The 14,624-nt window shown below is 39.0% G+C and overlaps 1 protein-coding gene across 8 annotated transcripts in view; it reads left to right on the forward strand.

Annotated features, from left to right (window-relative positions):
• The first annotated feature begins 505 nt into the window (after window positions 1–505).
• The window catches only part of TMEM232 (transmembrane protein 232), a 249,512-nt gene continuing 235,393 nt past the window's right edge, over window positions 506–14,624 (forward strand). For 7 of the 8 annotated variants that reach the window (XR_008549210.1, XM_054688079.1, XM_037530317.2 and 4 more), the window contains exon 1: window positions 506–534. The gene's annotated coding sequence lies outside the window, so the exon portion shown is untranslated. The remainder of the gene's footprint in view (window positions 535–14,624) is intronic. The other variant, XM_054688080.1, reaches the window with a different exon arrangement.

Here is a 14,624-nt window from a genome sequence, read left to right on the forward strand (position 1 = left end):
CAGACTGTTGTTGTCTTTTCTTTTATTGTTGTTTTTGCTTTTTTTTTTTTTTTTTACAAGGTTTTTTGTCTCCTTTGAGATTATAATGACATGGTCAGGGTTGTTTTTTTGTTGTTGTTTTGCTTTTTTTACAAGGTGTTTTTTTCTCCTTTGAGATAGGGGAATGAGTGCGGAGGGGGTCCAGGCTTTGGAAGGGATGTTTACACATGGAGCAGACACTAAAGCACTGCCAGCCCACATATCGCTGCAGCTAAAGGTGACATATAAACACATGCACAGTAAAACGAATCACTAATGTGGTTATAAATGCATTTTACAGTTAACAAGCGTCTTTCTCACATCACTGAATGTATCAGCTTGGAAATGGACACAAACGTAGCAAAGACAGGAGGGAAAGCCGGAGTCGCCTGCCTGTACAGGTTCTGACTGGCCACGCCATGGTCGGAACGCTGAAAGGGCAGCCTTCCGTATCTAAGCGTGACTCCCACAGCGTCCTTAGCAACCAGTCTCAGCCCAGCGATCCCGAGTGCGGCGGTGAGTCTTGATTTTTGTTCGCTTGAGAGTCAAGTTTATATCCACATCTATTACCCCTGAGTAATCGGAAGACCCACAACACCCACACAAGGGAGTACTGGGCCTCCTTTTTAAGAGCACCATCTTCTGGCTGTTGGAAGAAGCCTTTATGCCTCTTGACATCAATTTAGGCCCACCAGACGCTGGGGCCGCCCTCCCTGAGAATCACAGTGGTTTGGGACTAGGATGGAAACTCCTGTGAGGGAGGGTGGAGAGGTAGGAGGTAGGGGATCAACTCCCAGGCCGTTTGGTAGGGAGGGACTTAGCTTTTTGCTGGGGGAGGAAGAGTGATTTTCTTATTACTATAAATGGGGAAATTCTTTTTTCTTTTTAAATTTTTAAAATTTTTAAAATTTATATATTTTTTAACTTCATTTTTCATTTTTGCACAATGTATGATGGTCTCACTCATAGCAGGAATTTAGAAAACCTAAATAAGGGACCAGGAAAAAGACTAATTATAATAAAGTAGAAATCAAAATCAACAAGCAACTATAAACTGGGGAAATTCTTTTAATGTCCTCTGAACTCACTCCTTTGTCCTCCAGCAATAGGTTAATTCAGAAGTCTCTTGTCTCCCTTGCCTTCCTGTCAAGTCCTTTTGTTGTTGGTGAAATTTTATCTCCCCCTTTCCTTCTTTCCTCCCTCCCTCCCTTTCCATTGATTTCTTTTTTTGTACAGGGATTCTTTTGCACTTCAAAGGAGACATAAAAAAATTGGGGGAAGTGTGTGTGTGTGTTGCCTTAAGGATATGAAATATAAAAGATCTTTTTCAAAAAGGCAATCTTGAGAAAAAGGTGCAAGTTATTGATTAGGAAAACATGTTAGGAAGGGGGGCAAAACAGAATTCCCTTATTTTATTCCATTAATATGTCCAAATGGATTCTCAACTTTTTGGTGGTCTTTGGTCAAATTATTATTTGTTACTTAAAGTCACAGTCTAAATCCTGTATTCCCTAATGTATGTTATTATAATTTAATATTATCTAGTTTGCAGAAACTGGTTGTCTTTTAAATTGCGATTTTCCAACATTGCTTTAACTGGAGCCTAAAACAATACATTAAGGATTAATGTTAATTTAATTTTTTAAAGATTTAGTTTTATTTATTATGCATACAGGAGAACTGGGCTGTAGGCCAAGGTGCAGAGGCTGAGGGGATTTACCAGTGACAGAGTGGGAAGCAGAACAGGCAGATCTGCTGAAATACATTGTTGAGGGGAGCAGTGGCTGAGACAGGAGAGGTCTGCTGCCCCATATGTGGGTCAGCTCCCTGGCTGGGGATCAAACACAGGCCACAGTGGCTGGTGATAGCTTGATAGTGCTGAGATTTTAACCTCTGTGTGACCAGGGAGGCCCCTAATTTTATTTATTTATTTTTAAAGACAAGAACTAGGGTATAGGCCAGAGGTGTATGGGGTGAGAGGATTCACCAGAGACAGAGTGGGGAGCAGAACAGGCAGATCTACTGAAATAGACTACTGAGGGGAGCAGCGGGCGAGACAGGAGCGGTCTGCTATGCCATGTGAGTAGCTCCCTGACCCGCCGAGGATGAAACTCAGGATGCAGAGGCTTTGGATAGCTTCACAGTGCTGTGTTTACGCCTTGCACCACCAGGGAGGTCCCCCTAATTTTATTCTTTTAAATTTTGAGTCTATGCCAGTTTGCACGTAAACTGCACAGCACCCAGCCACTTCATAAACTGAAACATATCTTTTAAATGTGTCTTCAGACTCTGGTTTGATGCTCCAAAAAATCTTTAGGTTTAAGGTGAATACGTTTCTTTCTTTCTCCCCTCCCCCTCCCCAAGAACTGTGGTGAAGGATTATTGGAGCTTTGGTGTGGTAAAACAATATACATTTGTAGGAATCACTAATAAGTGGTGTAGTTGACACCATGTAGGGTAAATGGTTTTCAGGCTTTTCTGCCCTCCCACCATTAGGATTGCCCTGCCTGACAGGGGCACCTGCAGTTGTTACATTGTTGTAAACTGTCTTGTTTACTTCTGTGGGTCATGGGAAGAGTATTGAGATAGTCACCAAGAGAAACAGAAGCCGGAGAGAAGCAGAGGAGGCAGAAGAGAGGCAGGAGAGAAGAGGAGAAAGAAAACCAGAGAAGCCCAGGGTGAAGACTTGCCCAGGGACTGGAGGCCTCCTGGCCCCCCAGCATCCCTGCCTGCCATGTACCTGTTTGCTGCACTACAAATAAAGCTCAATAAAAGTCTGAGAAAGCCACCGAGGGCTCCAGGACTCTCCTTTATCCCCTGTCTGTGGGGATCATAGATAACCTGCTCAGTGGCCCTTCCTGCCCTTACACACCACTATGAGAAGAGATGGTAACTCCAGAAAAGAGATATTGCGAAGAAAAGGTTACTCTGATTGCAAGGTTTATGCAAATATTAAAAGAGCTAATATATGTAAGAGCACTTTGTAAACTATGTAGTCCCATGAAAGAGTAATTATTGATTCCAGAAAAAAATCCTGAAGAAACAGGCTTTGATCTTTTTTCCAGGAAGATAGACAATATTGTGAGATCGTGTTTGAGTGCACATAACAGAAACCCAATTTCAATAGCTTAACTAAATAGGGATTTGTTTTCACAAATAAAAAAAACATAAAATACAAGATTCTCAAAATTTTGTGTCTACACTATAGCCATCAATGCCCCAGTTTTAAAGTTTTCTGTCATATCATATTTGTATGTGGTTTTCATCCTCATGGTCATCCCCAGATAGCATGATAGCTGCTCTTATCACCACTTTTACGTCCATTATCCAGCAAGATGGGAGAAACAGGAAGGAGCAAGTAAGAGGGCACCACATCTCTATAAGGAAAGTAAAACTTGACCCAATTTCCTTACTTTAGGCTTTAGTTAGAACCTTTATTTGCAAAGGAGACTAAGATACTTTCTGAGAAATGTTTAGCTAAGGATATTGCCTGTCCAAACAAAATCAGCGTCATTTTAATAAGGTAGAAAGGAGGCCGAATCTCTGTCTAGCAAGATCTGCCACAAGAAGTATAGATAGTGATGTGCATGGGGAAAACTGAGCAGATGTGATAGCTTATTATTATCTAGCATTTATACAGATTCTGAGATTTAGAAAATACTTAGTAATTTGCATATAATCTTAAGGTTATATGAATAAGAAACCTCAGCAAAATGCTATTAAAATGAATCCAGCAATATATAAAATATACCATGATTAAGTGGGATTGCTGAATTATGTGATAACTCTGTTTTTAAACATTTTACAACTGATATTTTTCCAAAGTGGCTGCACTATTTTACATTCTCACTGCAGTGGATAAGAATTCCGGTTTTTATACATCCTCACCAATACTTTGTCTTTTTTATTATAGCTATACATAGGTATGGAGTGGCTTGGATTGAATTTCTCTGATGTATAATGATGATGAACATCTTTTATGTGCTTCTTGACAGTTTATGTATCTTCTCTGGGGAAATATCTTATTCAAATATTTGAAGAAGTCTTATTTGAATTGTAAAGAAGCATGGGGGTTTCAATATTCTCCAGCAATTCTTTGAAGTATTGGGTATTTTGGTGTTTGGTATTTTGCTAGGTTTTGATTTGACTTTTTTTCTAATTCCTTTCAAAACTATCCTATATTGTGATAACTACAATAATGACAAACTGAAATAACTTCAATGTCTTGTCATAGATTAGTTAAGACACATTAAATATTCAGCAATAGTTGATTAGTTGGAAGAAACTAAATATACCACAATCTGTACTTTTCTGAATGAACTATGGTGAGTAATTAAACACTGAAATATTTTAAAGAAAAATATGCAAAAAAATTGCATTTAGTAGGATTAGAGTAAAAAGTTCAGTAGTTTCAGTATGATTGGAAGTTACAAGATTACACCTTTTTTTTAAAGATTTATTTATTTATGCACACAAGAGCTGGGGTACAGGCCAGAGACATGGGAGGTGAGAGGGTTCACCAGAGACAGAGTTGGGAACAGAACAGGCAGACTGACTGAAACACACTGCTGAGGGGAGCAGCAGGCGAGACAGGAAAGGTCTTCTTCGCTATGTGGGTTGCTCCCTGGCTGGCCAGGAATTGAACTCGTGCTGCAGAGGCTGTGGTTTGCTTTATAGTGTGGTGTTTAACCCCTTGCCCCACCAGGGAGGCCCAGATTACACATTTTTAAATCACATTTTCTTTGTTTTTAAAAATATTGTTATTTATTTATTCTTTATTTTTTTAAAAGATTTATTTATTTATGCATATAGGGGTACAGGCCAGAGGTGTGGGTGGGGGGTGAGAGGATTCACCAGAGACAGAGTGGGGAACAGAACAGGCAGACCCACTGAAATATATTGCTGAGGGGAGCAGTGGGCAAGTCAGGAGAGGTCTGCTGCTCCATGTGCATTGGTCCCTGGCCAGCTGGGGATAGAACTCATGCTGCAGAGGCTGTGGATTGCTTCATAGTGTTGTGCTTAACCCTTTGCAACACCAGGGAGGCCCAATTTATTTATTCTTTAAATTGAAGTCACATTCGGAGCCTTCCCTCAGGTATCACCATTGTAGGGCACCCATCACCAAATCACCCATAATCCACCATCATAGTTCATTTTGCTTCCTTCTATCTTTGTTATTACCCCTTCTTCTCTGGATGCTTCAATTTTACAGTCTGCTTTAGGTTTTAAGTTAGTCTTCATCTGATCCTTAATTTGTTTTCTCTATAGTCCACATATTAGTGACAACATCCAGTATTTATCTTTCTCTTACTGACTTATTTTTCTTTGCATTATCTTTTCTGACTTCATCCATATTGCTGCAAATGACATAGGTTTATCTTTTTTGATTCTGAGTAATATGCTGCTGTGTCTATATACCAAACCTTATTCCACTCATCTGTTTTTGGATATTTAGGTTGTTTCCATAGCTCGATTATTGTAAATAGTGTTCTTACAAACATAGAAGTTCACCTTTCCTTTGAGTTAAAGTTTTTTGTGCTTTTTTTATGTAGATACCTGGGAACACATTAAGGCTATTGCTTGCTAGGGTGAGGAAATTTATTACTTTGAATTTTTTTTAAAAAAAATATTTATTTATTTTTACAAGCACTGGGTACAGTCAGAAGCGTGGGAGGGTGAGAGAATTCACCAGAGCCAGAGCGGGGAACAGAACAAGCAGACTGAAGAAATACACTGCTGAGGGGAGCAGCGGGCATGACAGGAGAGGTCTGCCGCGCCATGTGGGACCCTCGCCAGCGGTCTGGGATGGAACCAGCACTGCAGAGGCTGTGGGCAGCTTTGCAGTCCAGCGCTCAACCGCTGCGCCACCAGGGAAGACCCACTTTTGAAATTTTCTGAAAAAAACTTAAGAAAATAGAATTTCTTAACCTCGCTTCCCATGCCTATTCCATTCCCTAAATTCTGTTTTAAAAGAGGAGAAATGTGCCTAAGTATAGAAATTCTCCCAGTAAAATATAGCCTTGTTCATGGTAGCTAGCTCACTATTCCTACAGTCAGTCTGGGGCTAGCAGCTACGAACTCTGAGCCAGAAGCAGCTGGGATGAAATTTTCACCTTGAGTTCATTGTCAGCATCCTTGAAGGCTGAGAAGTCAGGTTTATGTGCTCGCAGACACTGTTTCCTGCTTCTGTTGTCAGTGTGCATAGCTGACTCATCCAGGATTTTGACTTGATGATTCTTCTCAGTATTGTTCTCCAAGGTAACCAGGCCCAGGACCTCATTGAAGGAGTCAGCTTCACCCTTATTGTTCACCTTCTGCAGGATGGCCTCCTCCAGCATGGCATCCAGCTTGGTGTCATGGAAGACGAAGTGTATTGGGTGGTTGTAGAAGTGGGTAATGGTCTTGAGGGGGATGCAGTCATTAGGATCCATGAGGGTCAAGTACTTGACATAGACAATAGCTATGAAATTGGACTTCTCATCAAGGGAATAGCAGCCTTCCATAATCTCTGACATCATGTTAAAGTCCAGGATGGCATCACTGATGACCATGGCACAGTGTTGCAGCTGGGTCATGATGTCCTCCACTGTTTTGGTCTGTAGTTCCAGAGCACCCTGTATCACATTTAATACTAGGTCATTAAAGGTCCTGTCACCTTTAATATTTTCATCAGCTCTACCTGACTGTAAACAGTATGGATTTCCTAGCCCAGAACAAAGTCTGAGAGCTTGCTGATGGGAAAACTGAGAGGGAAGGTGAGCAGCATAAAGAATTTGGTGAAAATGTAGTGTTGTCACCCACAGCCAGCCTGTGATGGGGCACAGGGCCTGTGGTATGATCTCCCCAAAGATAGCAAGGTCACCACCAGTATATCTAAAATTCCTCTTGTAACTTCTCTTCTTTCATTTGTGATTCAATTTTTCATATTTTCTCAATTTTTTTCTTATGAATCTAGCTAGAGGCTTGTATATATCAGTAACATTTTTCAAAGAAAAAGTTTTATTGATCTTTTGATCTGCCTTTTTGACTTCTATTTTTTATTTATTTCTGCTCTAATATTTATGGTCTTTTACTGATGCCTGGTTTCTGTTTCTTTTTTCAGTTCCTTAACGTATAAAATTATATTATTTGAATTTTTTCTTTTTTTTAAGTGAAAAGACATTTTATTGTATGATATTTGAAAGATACATTCACAACTATGAAAAATGTTGAAATTACATAAAAATACAAAGAAATAAACTAAAATGTTAAGGAAAATAGCTGTCTCCAAGTAATTAAGAATGGTTGAAACTTATATTTAGATAAGGAAGTAAAGTTATGTCTCTTGAAGGGTTGACACAGTACCTTGTATTTCTTTTTTTTGTTTGTTGACGTAGGTGTGAATTGCTATTTACTTCATTATTTAATGCTGCTTTTGTTGCATCACATAGATTCTGGTAACTTGATTTTTCATTGTTATTTGTCTCCTGGTATTTTAAATTTCTCCTTTGTTTTTCTTATTAATCCACTGTTTTTTCAGCAGTATATATATTTTTTTAATAATAAATTTTATTTTTATATTCCCCATACAATTTCAGCCCCTCCATTTCTGACCCCAATCCCTCCCCTCCCTCCCCCCACCCCACAAAAAGTGTCTCTGGTTCATAATTTTTGTTGATATTCACTTTCTTATAGTTATTCAATTTCCTGGTCCCTTATTTAAGTTTTCTAGATTCCTACTATGAGTGAGACCATCCGGTATTTTTCTTTTTCTTTCTGGCTTATTTGGCTGAGCATGATCCCTTCCAGCGCCATCCATGTTGCTGCAAATTGCATGTGTTTATCTTTTTTAAATGCTGAGTAATATTCCATGGTATATATGTACCACATCTTCTTGATCCAGTCATCTATTTTTGGGCATCTGGGCTGTTTCCAAAGCTTAGCTATTGTAAACAGTGCTGCTATAAACATAGGGGTGCAGGTGCTCTTTGGAATTGATGTTTCTGTGTCCTTTGGGTAAATACCTAGGAGTGGAATTGCTGGATCATATGGAAGCTCTATGTTTAGTAGGTCCAGAAATCTCCACACAGCTCTCCATAGTGGTTGGACCAGTTTGCACTCCCACCAACAGTGCAGAAGAGTTCCTTTTTCTCCACAACCTCGCCAACATTTGTTGTTGCTAGTTTTTTTAATATGTGCCATTCTCACTGGTGTAAGATGGTATCTCATGGTAGTTTTGATTTGCATTTCCCTTTCAGCAGTATGTTTTTCAGTATCCATATTAGAGATTTTTTTCCTGCTTTTTTTTTTTTTTTGGAAGGGGGTTATTTATATTTTTATATCACTATGATCAGAGAAGTTACTTAATATGATTTCAATATTAATAATTTATTGACACTTGTTTTGTGACAAAATATGTGGTCTATCCTGGAGTGTGTTCCATGTCCTCTGAAGAGAATGTCTACTCTGAAGAGATATTTTGATCTAAAACTCTGTAATAGGTTTGATTTTCTATTTGGCTGGTCTAGTCATTGGTGCAGGGTGATGTTGAAATCCCCTGCTACTATTGCACCATTACCAATATCATGTTTTAATTTGATCGTTTTCTTATATATTTTGGGGCTCCTTCATTTGTACATATAATTTGATGAGTATTATGTTTTCCTGATGTATTGAGCCCTTCATAATTATATAATACATATTTTCTCTTGTTAAATTTTTTTCAATTGGAAGTTAATTTTATACGATTTTAATATTGCTCCTTGCCTTTTTGTTTTTTTGGTTGCCTTTGCTTATAGAATTATTTTACAACCATCTATTTTCAACCTATTTTCATATTTGGAGCTCAGTTGTATCTCCTGGAGTGAGCAGAAAGTTGGGTTTTGTCTTCTGATCTAGCCACTTTGTGATTTTGGTCCATTTGCTTTAGAACCATTATTGATATATGGGCATTTGCCATTGCCCCACTATTTTTAGTTTTCATTTTTCCTTTTATTCCAATATTCAATATATTTTGTGGATTTTCTTCTCTTTGATTTAGATAAGAATGCTTTTTAAAAAAACATTTATTTCAATGGAGGTCTAGTTTTGCAAAACCTTCAACTTTTGTTTGTCTGGGAAGGCTTTATTTCTCCTTGATATCTAAAAGAGAATCTTGTATTGTGCTTTTGTGTTGGAATATTTTAAAAACAGCATTTCATTCTATCCATGGCTGTACAGTTTCTGATGAGAAGTCTTATGTAAGTCTGATAGGATTACTTTTATAAGTTACCTGATTCCTCCTCTTCCCCCATAGCCATCTTCAATATTCTTTTTTCATTTTTTAAGATTTATTTATTTATGCATACAAAAGCTGGAGTATAGGCCAGAGGTGTGGAGGGTAATAGGATTCACCAGAGACAGAGTGGGGAACAGAACAGGCAGACTGACTGAAATACACTGCTGAAGGGAGCAGCTTGCGAGACAGGAGAGGTCTGCTGCACCATATGGGTTGCTCCCTGGCCTGCCAGGGATCGAACTCGTGCTGCAGAGGCTGTGGATTGCTTCATAGTGCGGTGCTTAACCCCTTGTGCCACCAGGGAGGCCCCAATATTCTTTCTTTGTCTTGTATTCTTGCTGATTTCATTACTGTGTCTTGTTGTAGATCTTATTGCATTAGGTTACCAGGTGTTCCTTTAGCTTCATGGACTTATTGCATCTAATTTCTTTCTCAGATGTGGGATGCTTTTCTATATTGTTTCTTTTTGTAAGTTCTCTGTTCCTCCTTTTCTCACTCTCTTTCCCTTCTGGAATACCTATTATTTTATGTTGCCTTTCTTTCTTTCTTTCTTTCTTTTTTTTAATTTTCAGAGACTTTTTTTTCTTAAATTTTTTAAGATTTATTTATTTATTTATGCAAGCACTGGGTACAGTCAGAAGTGCAGGAGGGTGAGAGAATTCACCAGACCCAGAGTGGGGAACAGAGCAGGCAGACTGACGAAATACGCTGCTGAGGGGAGCTCCCCTGACGAAATACACTGCTGAGGGGAGCAGTGGGCGTGGCAAGAGAGGTCTGTTGAGCCATGTGGGACCCTCGCTGGCGGCCAGGGGTTCGAACACTCACTGCAGAGGCTGCAGGAAGCTTCGCAGCCGGTGCTCAACCGCTGCACCACCAGTCGAGGCCCTCTTTTTTTTTTTTTTAAAGATTTATTTATTTATTTATTTATACAAGAACCAGGGTACAGGCCAGAATCACGGAAGGATGAGTGGATTTACCAGAGACAGAGTGGGGAACAGAATAGGCAGACTGACGAAATACACTGCTGAGGGGAACAGCGGGCAAGATAGGAGTGGTCTGCAGGGCCATGTGGGACCCTCGCCAGCTGGCTGGGATCAAATCAGCACTTCAGAGGCTGCTGACAGCTTCACAGCGCTGAGCTCAACTGTGTGAGTCACCAGGGGAGGCCCTATGTTGCCTTTCTTTATGGTGTTGGATAGTTCCTCAGTTTCTTCTTCATTATTTTTTACATCATATTTTTCTCTTCCTTCATCTAGGTCTTAGTGCATTATTATATTCAAGGTCACTGATTCAGTCCTCTGCTCATTCTACTTCCATAGCTGTCTTTAGAGTTCTCATTTATTGAGCTCTCCTTGAATTTCTGTAACTTTTCTTATTTAAATCTTTAACTTCTACTTTACTTTCTGTTCACTGATTTTATTTCTGACTCACTAATTAGTTTTTCTGAATTTTGTGCATGACTGTGTTTAGCTTCTCTGAATTTTGTGTATGTCTTTGATTAGCTCTTTTGAATTCTCTTGTTCTTCTTTTACTTGCCTTTCCACATTCTCTGTGTGACTTGCCTTTCTGAGTTTTCTTTTAACATCTTAGATAGTTTCTTTATTATTGATCCTTTGTATTCTCAGTTGATCAGTAGACATAGTCTTTCATTTTTCTGTGTTTTATTCTAGTGAGTTTTCTCACCTTGTGATGCCATACTCTCTTGAAGCTCTTGTGTGGCTTGTGGTGTATTTTTGTTTTAATTGTGCTGTATTTTTTGTCTTCCCATTTTACTACTTGACATCTCCCTATGTTACTGTTGTTTTTTGGTATTTATAGCAGTACCTTAGGGTGTTGAACTATTTTACTTTTCACTTACTTCACTCTGTGGTTTTGTTTGATATAAATTAATTTTATCAGCCTTTGCTGGGCTCTGTATGTACTCAGATATTTTTTGCAGTTACTGAATCAGCATAGTGAGGAGGGGACCGTTGGGTTCAAGATGTTGGTGCAGATGAGTTCAGGTCAGTCTGACTTATATTTGTGACACCACTGATATCCCTAATATCTGGTGTTCAGGATAAGATACTCATCAGTCTGTGCTCTTAGTGCAGCTCATAATATAAGCACCAGTTCCAGGAAATAGAAAAGGGAGACTGCGGATCAGAGTGCCATGTTTTGCTCTTCTCTTTAATGGAGATCCAGCCTTTGCAGAGAATGCAGCTCCTACACAATATTTCTCCTTCTTTCAAGGGTGTGTGCCTGCATAAAATCTCTGCTCCCCCCTCCACTGTATCCTTGGCTGAACCAACAGTCTTACTACCAGTTTATCCTTCTCCAGATCATAAATACTAGTTCCTCTCTCCATTCATGAGATTTTTCTTGTTTATATATGTGGGTCTGTTTTGCTTTGACTTTCCCTTTTAATTCTGCTTTTGCTGATTCCCAAATCATCTAATAGTTTGTCTTTTCATTTTTGTTGGTCACCAGAAATTATTTGATTTCTTTGTTGATCCAAGAGTTATTCACAAGGATTTTGTTTCATCTCCACATGTGTGTCCCCTTCCACCCCAGTTTTCTTTTTGTATTTGGTTTCCAGCTTTTGTATCATTATGAATGGAAAAGTTACTTGATATATATACTCAACCTTCATGTATTTATTGACACTTGATTTGTGTCGCAGCATATGATCTATTTATATTCTCTGCTTTGAGCTTTTTTCCACATATATCTTGCCTTCTTCTCTTTCTCATCCCATCAGTAGGTAATATTGTGGCTTTAGTTTTGGGATCCTCTTTATTCATTGAGGTGATGGAAGGGAGGCAGTGTGGGGAAGTGGAAGTCCAAATGCCTCAGTCACAATATTTAGGCTCTTCCAGTGAATGAGTACACACCAAGACTGGGAAACCTATGCTGCTGTTGCTTTCTTTGTAGCAACATCCAGCTCCAATGTATGCCCAAAGATTACTTTCCACGTTCCCACTCAGAATCACTAGCCTACTTGATTCATGGTAGTTTCTTTCTGGCCTCAGAATCCTTCACTTTCCAAAGTGTAGGGGAATTGAACTCAGCTGCAATATATACTATCACCAATCTTAGACTATGGGACTGAGCCTTCTGTCCCAGAGCTAAGTAGTTAAACAACATTGTACTCCACATTTACTGCAGAAGTCAACTCTGCCAGCCTTAGTGTACCAGAGTATGTGACCTTCCCATGTATTTTCCTTTCCCAGGAATGGTCACTTCAGTGGCCACAGCTCTCCTTCTTCCTGCTCCACTACTTTAACAAGTGACCCTAGCACTCTCTGGGGGAAAAAAATGCATGGATCAGTCCAGGAATGTTGGCAGTAGATTCAAACTCAGAGTAGAGATTGCTGGAGCAAAAAGTTTGAGTATATGGTTTACACCTATATTTATATGTTTATATACATATATGTGTATAGATCTATGGGACCTATATATGCACGGATACATGCAACCTTAGTACAGAGAAGTATGAACCAAAAGGGAGAGGAGTTCTTTAGATACATATGTAAAGTTGTCATGTTTAAGAGGCATTAATAATACCCCATCACCCATACTTCTTTTTTACAAATTAAACATTTTTAATCATAGTATTTCCAGAAGGGACATTGTTTTATTTCTTTACTTTCTCCTACAGCCACATGGTGAATTTGTTCAACTGATATCTTTTTTTTTTTTTTTAAGATTTATTTATTTATTTATATATACAAGCACTGGGTACAATCAGAAGCATGGGAGGGTAAGAGAACTCACCAGAGCCAGAGCGGGGAACAGAACAGGCAGACTGACGAAGAAATACACTGCTAAGGGGAGCAGCAGGTGTGGCAGGAGAGGTCTGTCGCGCCATGTGGGACCCTTGCCGGTGGCCGGGGATCGAACCGGCGGTGCAGAGGCTGCGGGCAGCTTCACAGCCCAGCGTTCAACCGCTGCGCCACCAGAGGAGGCCCTCAACTGATACCTCTTAATGTAAGTAGAACCCCAAAATGAATGAAACAATCAAGCTTCTAACATAGGGTTTTTTTCCAATTAAGATTTATAGTGGATACATACATTATGAATATGTAATAATACGTAAAATAATTATCTGTTTTAAAAAAACTATATACCCACGTTTTATGCTGCAGCAATCTAAATAGTCCCTACTCTGAGTTCTGAGTTTGGATTTTTTTCTTGGCCATAGGGATATGTTAAAGCACCTTAAATAAAGAATTGGGGCCTGGAAGAAGAGTAAAATGATCTGGTTTGCAATTTAGATTTGGAAACATTTTTCTGGCAGTCTTGTAATAGATGAGATTAGAGAAGGAGAGGTCAGAAGGAAAATAAGAATTTATTGTATTAGTCAAGGACAAAAATAATGCGTCTTGACCCAGAAGAATGTCAGAAGGATTGAGAGGAGACTTGATTAACAGAGCTCCTATGAAGATGGGAATCAATAGCACAAGTGACCTATAGTGCTTCTCCAATGATTTGAAGCTATGTGAGCTTGTGAACAGCCTGAATCAAGGTGAGGACTGACAATGACCCTAAAAAAGATTTAGATGGAGCCTTGGTCCCTCCTGACTGTGAAGCTGTCAAATAGATCATCAATTGTCTAGCTTTAGATTTAACATCAGAGAAAACTATATTTCTACCTTGTCGGAGCCATTGTCATTTTACTTCTCTTACATGTTGCTAAACCAGTTCTAACACAATATAACTCTTATAATTTTATTTTTATTGAGATGGATTTGCATATAGTGAAATGCACAAATGTTCATCCTAAAATTCAACATTTATTATGCTGGTAACAACCACTGTAAAACTTAGTGGCTTAAACACTTTTTTAATCAATTCCATGTTTTTGGTGTTGATTGTATGCGTCTGGGTAATTCTTACTTGGGGATCTCTCTTGTGATTTCAATTAGATCTCAGCTGAAGCTATTTTCATTTGCAAGCTTGACTGGCTTGGACATCCAAAATGGTTCATTCACATGGTTGACAGTTGCTGCTTGCTATTACCTGAAAACCTGATTTACCAGCCTTATACATGACTCTTCATGTGATGATGGCATCTCAGCCTGGTGGCTGAAATCTGAGAGAATTTCCCTAATTTTCCTTGCAGAGGAAACTGCAAGTCATTTTATATGGTCTAGCTCCACGTCATTGAGAGTCACTCCTGCTACACCCTATTAGTCCAACAAGTCTCTAAGTTAAATCCAGATTCATGGATAGAGCAAATTAGACACCTTTGAGGGAGGTGGCAAGACCATATTGCAAAACAATATATAGTATGGGAGAGGTGCCATTTTGAAAATACATTCTGCTAATATAATAAATACATATACCTATGTTTCTGCCAACAATATAT

This window comes from Talpa occidentalis, unplaced genomic scaffold (genome assembly GCF_014898055.3).
Source record: "Talpa occidentalis isolate TD23 unplaced genomic scaffold, MPIMG_talOcc4v2.1 talOcc4.6, whole genome shotgun sequence".
Classification (NCBI taxonomy): Eukaryota; Metazoa; Chordata; class Mammalia; order Eulipotyphla; family Talpidae; genus Talpa; species Talpa occidentalis.